Source organism: Rattus norvegicus, chromosome 3 (genome assembly GCF_036323735.1).
Source record: "Rattus norvegicus strain BN/NHsdMcwi chromosome 3, GRCr8, whole genome shotgun sequence".
In the NCBI taxonomy this organism is placed as follows: domain Eukaryota; kingdom Metazoa; phylum Chordata; class Mammalia; order Rodentia; family Muridae; genus Rattus; species Rattus norvegicus.
Window position 1 is genome coordinate 78,269,233 of NC_086021.1, and position 6,000 is coordinate 78,275,232.

At 41.1% G+C, this 6,000-nt stretch overlaps 1 protein-coding gene across 1 annotated transcript in view; it reads right to left on the minus strand.

Annotated features, from left to right (window-relative positions):
• Sp3 (Sp3 transcription factor) overlaps positions 1–3,086 on the minus strand; it is a 52,898-nt gene extending 49,812 nt beyond the window's left edge. Inside the window, exons 1-2 of the mRNA XM_063284296.1 lie at positions 2,636–3,086; positions 1,842–2,180 (exon numbers count right to left, since the gene is read on the minus strand). The gene's annotated coding sequence lies outside the window, so the exon portion shown is untranslated. The remainder of the gene's footprint in view (positions 1–1,841; positions 2,181–2,635) is intronic.
• Between the last annotated feature and the right edge of the window lie 2,914 nt (positions 3,087–6,000).

Genomic DNA, 6,000 nt, shown 5'->3' on the forward strand with positions numbered 1-6,000 from the left:
TCTGACCTGGATCTTGGCATGGAGATCTTAAGGCCGTGGCCATGAAAAGCTTAGGCCCAGACAAGGTAGTATACTCTTTTAATCCCAGGAAACTAAGGCGAGATCTCTAAATTCAAGGTCAGCCTGGGACAAAGCAAGTCCCAGATCAGGCGTGGTAGTACACATCTGGGCCACACCTTCTGCTAGAGACCTGCATAAGGACATTGGAAGAAGGAAGGTTTGCTCTTCTTCGCCTGCTGGCATTTACTTGCCAGCACATCTGTTGGAATCTACTTCTACAGAAGAGCAGCTGAAACAACCAGCTCTTAGGTCTAAGCAACTACTAGATTCTTGGACTTCCCGTCCACAGCTGCCCATGGTCGGTTTAGTTGGACTGCAGACTATAAGTCATTGCAATAAATTCCCTTAATATAAAGAGATATTTCATAAGTTTTGTGACTCTAGTGAGCCCTGATTAATACATCAGGTGTCTCTGTGTACCCTCAACTCTCTCTGTAGATCAGGTGGCCTCAAACTCTGCCTTCCTCTGCCTCCCAAGTGCTGGGATTAAAGGCACATGCCAACATTTTTGAACAGGGCATACATTTCAATAAGCTACAAACTTGTTTTAGTATTAATGGTTCAAACCTCTTATTTTAATGAAAAGAACTATTTAGTGATATGACCTATTGATTGGACAAAAAAGCTAAAAAAAATAATAACAAACTAAACAGAACTCACCAGTTGAAAAACAATCCAAAATGGTAAGGAAGTTGGATAAAGGCCCTATCTGTAATCCAGCCTGAGACCTTGAGGCAAAATGTTCTTACGGCTGGCATGGCACTCTTATGAGTTCACACTATTGTGAACAAAGAAGGCAGCCTGCAAGTTCCAGGCCTGGCTGGGCTGTGTGTCTATACTGACTCGTGATATATTCTTAGAGATAGGATTCATGACCTTCAGAGGTGTGCCCTTCAATGAGCCACTAGGCTCCACTGCACAGTTCCATACCCTTGGGCACAAAGATGGCCCTTGTGACTCAGTGGGTCACAAAACAAAAGACATGAACAAGGGAGAGGGACCTTGAGGAAGAAGGAGGGGGTCAGCCAGCCTGAGGAGAAGACAAGGGAGAGTACAGGATGAGAGTAATTAGAATAAATTAAATACACTTATGAAATTGTCAAAGAACAAATTTCATTGATAAAACAAAATTTTTAGGATACATAAAATTATATACAAATACATATTTATAAAATTCCACCTCAGTGTATAGAAATATTTCACAATATACAGAAATTGTAATCCTACCATATTAACAAAACCAAATAAAACAAACTGATTAAAATAATTACAAAGCAGTACTTATATATCATCTAGTATTAAAATATGTACTATATACAAATTTAACACATAATAAATAATTAAGTGACTCTGTCATCTAATTTCATCTATGCTTTTAGATCATCTAGAACCCAAGGGTTCTGTCATCCATGCGCTTTTTAGGCAAGCGCTCTACCACTGAGCTAAATCCCCAACCCTTAATTATATATTTCTATTGAGTTGTTTTTCTTAATCTAGTCTATCAAAAAGTACATTTATTTAATTTAATTTCTGTAGTCAATTCTTTTCCTTAAAGCACTTGAATTATCGCTTCCACCATTCCAGTTGCTGCTATGCTTTTCCTTCTCCATTCCCCTTTATTGTTCTGACTTTACACTCCTGTGAGATAATCTTTCTACTTCATATTTCCTCTGCCCTGAACTGAGTGAGCCGCTCATCTGCTTATGTTCCTCGGTGACTCAAGGCATTCCGTCCCCTCTTTGTATTGAGCGACCCTCCCAATAGTTTTGTGTAAAGCTTACTATGAATGTTCCTTCTCCAAAACCATTGGCATAATGAATAAAATTGGTCCTGATATTGATCGCCGGAGCTTCGTGGTCCATCCATCCCACCTGTTCCACACTCTGATATCAAAATCAATGTCTCATCGACTTAAGTAGTTCATCCCTGTGCCGTACTCAGCTAACACTGAGATTCGTTGTCGTACGGTATCATTTCTCGGTACTGTGACCCAAAGTCTAAGTCATTGGTTCTTGGCTTCCTCAGTCAGACTCAGCAATTACTTCATAACAATGAGGCAGATGAGATGAATTCCCTTTAAATTAAGTCATAACTTTCTGATGCTTCCAATTGATGATTTCCTACAAAAAAAAACACCGATACCTTCTGTACAGACACTAATCTTAGTAATTCTAAACCTTGTACTCGGTGTGGGGAAGGGGGATATTTAGAGAATTTTAGTGAGAGTTTTGCCTATTATACATTATACATTGTAACTGTCAAAGACACGAGATAAAACATTTCAGGTCCCCTTTTGTCTTTATGGAAGAGTCTGAACATCTATTAAGAATCAAGAAAATATTTGAATTACAATAGTGGAACTCGAGAGCTGTAACCCAGAAAAAGATGTTCTACTATAAGTAAATTATGCTTTGATTTCTAAAATGTATTTTAATTTGATGTGTACAGCTGTTTTGTCTGCGTGTGTGCCTGCTGCTCATGGAAGTAAAAGGTGAAACTTTGGAACTGAAGTTACTGATGATATGAGTCGCCGCGCAGATCCAAGGCTCTCCAGAAGAGTAGCCAGTGCTCCTACCTTCTGCCATCTCTTCAGTTTCTATGATGAGACAAATATGTCAATAAATCCCTCACTCTAAAAAGCCCCGTTGAAGGGCTAGAGAGGCTGCTCCGTGGTCGTCCATTTGCCTGTCATATAGAAGGCCCTGGGCACATCCCTAGCTCTAAAAAAGTTGGAAGGAACTACTTAAGTCAATTAAACATTAATGTTGATATCAAAGCAGTTTGGAATGGATGAACCAATAAGTTCCAGCCATCCCATAAGTTTAGTAGAGTAGAGAAAGGAAGAGACCCTATGAAAATGTCTGGGGACCTGGAGATGTAACTAACACACCACACACACACACACACACATACACACACACACACACACACACACACACACACACACACACACACACACACACACACACACGGGCAGAGGAGTGACCTACATCCCTAGAGAGTATAACATTGGCTATTCGTTGTAGAAACTGTTGAGATTTGACCTGTTGCTATGTATTGCAATGCTAAATTCCGAACGTAGAATGTCTAGGCCTACCAGCAAATTGTCTCATTTACAAGCCTGTGTTGTGCAAACCTTGTTCCTTAATACTTCACATTTACAAGCTTATGCTGTGCACCCTCTTCCTCGCTTTAGAACTATTGGTTAAATGAAATTGGCTACAGACAGTTATTGGAGAAGTAGGTGACTTTTGAGTTACCTGGGAGACTGAGGAGAGACCAGAGAAGAAGGAAGAACTAGAGGAGAGGAAGCTGCTATGAGGGGAAATAGACCATGTGCATGTGGCCAGGAGAAACAGCAAGTGTCTAGGGTACACCGCTGGGGAGGTATCCAGGTCAGCAGCAAGAATAGATTAGGGTGACCCTCGGTGATTATCACAGCCAAATAAAATGACCATAGTCTGAATCTCATTTTTTTTGTAAGCTAGTCAGGGATGAGCTAAATTGGTTGTACTACAGGAAACTTCTAAAAGTACATTTCCTTTTTAATTTATTATAGTGCATGCCCCTGTGGAGCCAGAAGACGCCTCGCAGGTTGATCCATCCTTTTGTCCCACAAATGTGAGCCCCGATATCAAACTCAGGTGGCCAGCCCTGGCAGCTCTTTTAGCCACTCAGCCATCTCACTAAAGTAAGACAACAGAATGGAAAGAAGCTTGTTTAATACTCACTGAAGGTGAACACATCGGAAGGCCGAGGGACTAAACATACAGAGTTCCCTGTACACACACACACTTGCATCTCCTTTAATATGACAGCAAAGTAGGGGAGACATACCCCATCGTGGGCATCAGCTGGTGTCCTTCTGCAATCAGGAAACCTTGCACACAGCAGGACCACAGTGAATGTATTGAGTAGATATTTAACCTCCTCAGCTCAGTTATTCTATCAGCTGCTCCTGGCTTGTTTAGGATTTTAGTTTGAACTTTCTTTTTTCTTTTATTCCTCCCTTCCCTTCTATTACGATTTCTTTCTTTCTTGTTATGAGTGCCTGGTGCCCATAGGATCCTGTGGAACTGGAGTTACAGATGGTTTCAAACCACCATGTACATGCTTGGAAACAAACCCGGGTCCTCTCACAAGAGCAGCGAATGCTCTCACAAGAACAACTGCTACACCTATCATCTCTCCAGACTGCTGGAATTTATTTCTTTGTGTGGTAACCAGGCTGGCCTAGAACTCAAGAGATCTACCTGCCTCTGCCTCCTAAGTGCTGGAATTAACAGGGTGTGCCACACTGTTTACATGTACAAGTGCATGTGAGCACAGGTGCCTTCGGAGGCTAGAAGAGGACTTTGAATCCCCTGGAGCTGGAGTTATAGATGGTTGTGAACTGCCTGGTATGGGTCAAGAGAGCTGAACTCGGGTCCTGTGCAAGAGCAGTAGGTACTCTTAACCACTAAACCATCTTCCCAGCGCTAGGCAGGCATTTTTTTTTTCCTTTTAGAATGTCCCTAAATTTGAGTCATCTGATATTTTCATCATGTTCAGACTATGTCATGAGTTTTGGGCCCTGACTTATTTTTACAGTCAGCAAATGTCAGCACTTATTTTCATGGTTACATTAACCATTACAGACTTTAACTCCACAGAACACCATTTAAGTAAAAGGGATTAAATTAAATCAGTTGAGCAAGATCATATAATTAGAGTGAATCTTCTGATTCGAGATACGGTTCTGACATTACTGTCTCAAAAAGGGCAACATCAAAATTACTTCATGTTTAAAAAAAATTATTTAAACTTAGAAAATGACAACACTCATTGCCCAAGTTCCTCTTGAAGCTGCAAGGCATTAGTTTTCCTTCTATACATATACGTTTTCTTTTGTAAAAACTGGATTGTAGGCACATGCTAATTTTAATTAGCTGTTAATTTTTAATTATCATTTATAGCCCCCTGTTTTAGTTTTAATGCTGTGAAGAGACACTATGACCATGGCCATTCTTATAAAGGAAACCACTGAATTGGGCCTGGCTCACGGTTTCAGAGGTTCAGTCCATTGACATCATGGCAGGAGCCTGGCAGAGTCCAGGTACGGACGGAGCTGGAGCTGAGAGGTCTACATCTTGATCCACAGGCTGCAGAAGGACACTGGGTGCCACACTGGGCGTGGCTTAAGCAGAGGAGACCTCAGAGCCCACCCTCACAGTGACACCTTCCTCCAACAAGGCCTCACCTCCTAATAGTGGGTGTTTTGAATGGGCCAAGCACTTTGTTGACTTCCTTTGACTACTGGGTGGAAGGGACTTTTTTTTTTTTTAACGTTATAACCTTTCACGTAATATGCTTTTAAATTTTTATTTCTATTTTATGGGTATGAGTGTTTTGCTGCATACACACACACACACACACACACACACACACACACACACACATTATTTTTTTTTCCACCACATGTGTGCCTATTGATGGTAGGTTAGAAGACGGTGCCAGTTCTCCTGGAACAGGAGTTACAGACAATTGCGAGCTGCTGTGTGGGCGCTAGGAATTGAATCCAGATCCTCCAGAGGGGCAGCCAGTGTTCTTAACTGTGGAGCCCCCTTCATTTGCTTCTTGAAGTGACCTTGAATTTTCTCTCCCAATGATGTCTTAATATTAGGAAGTGTGAGCTAGACTCGTTTATTTTTGTTCTGTGGAAGGAGTTTTGGGGAGTTTGATAGTTTGGGTTTAGAGGTAATCCTGCTTTTTAAAGTTTGGGTTGTTTTTTTTTGTTTTGTTTTGTTTTGTTTTGTTTTGTTTTAACATTTATTTTATGGCAGGAGGGTTGGGCATGCAGACTCAAAGGACACCTTGATGGAGTCTTCTTTGTAACTTCCTTCTTTCATGTGAGTACCAGGTATAAAACTCTAGTCATTGTACTTGGCTACGAGCACCATT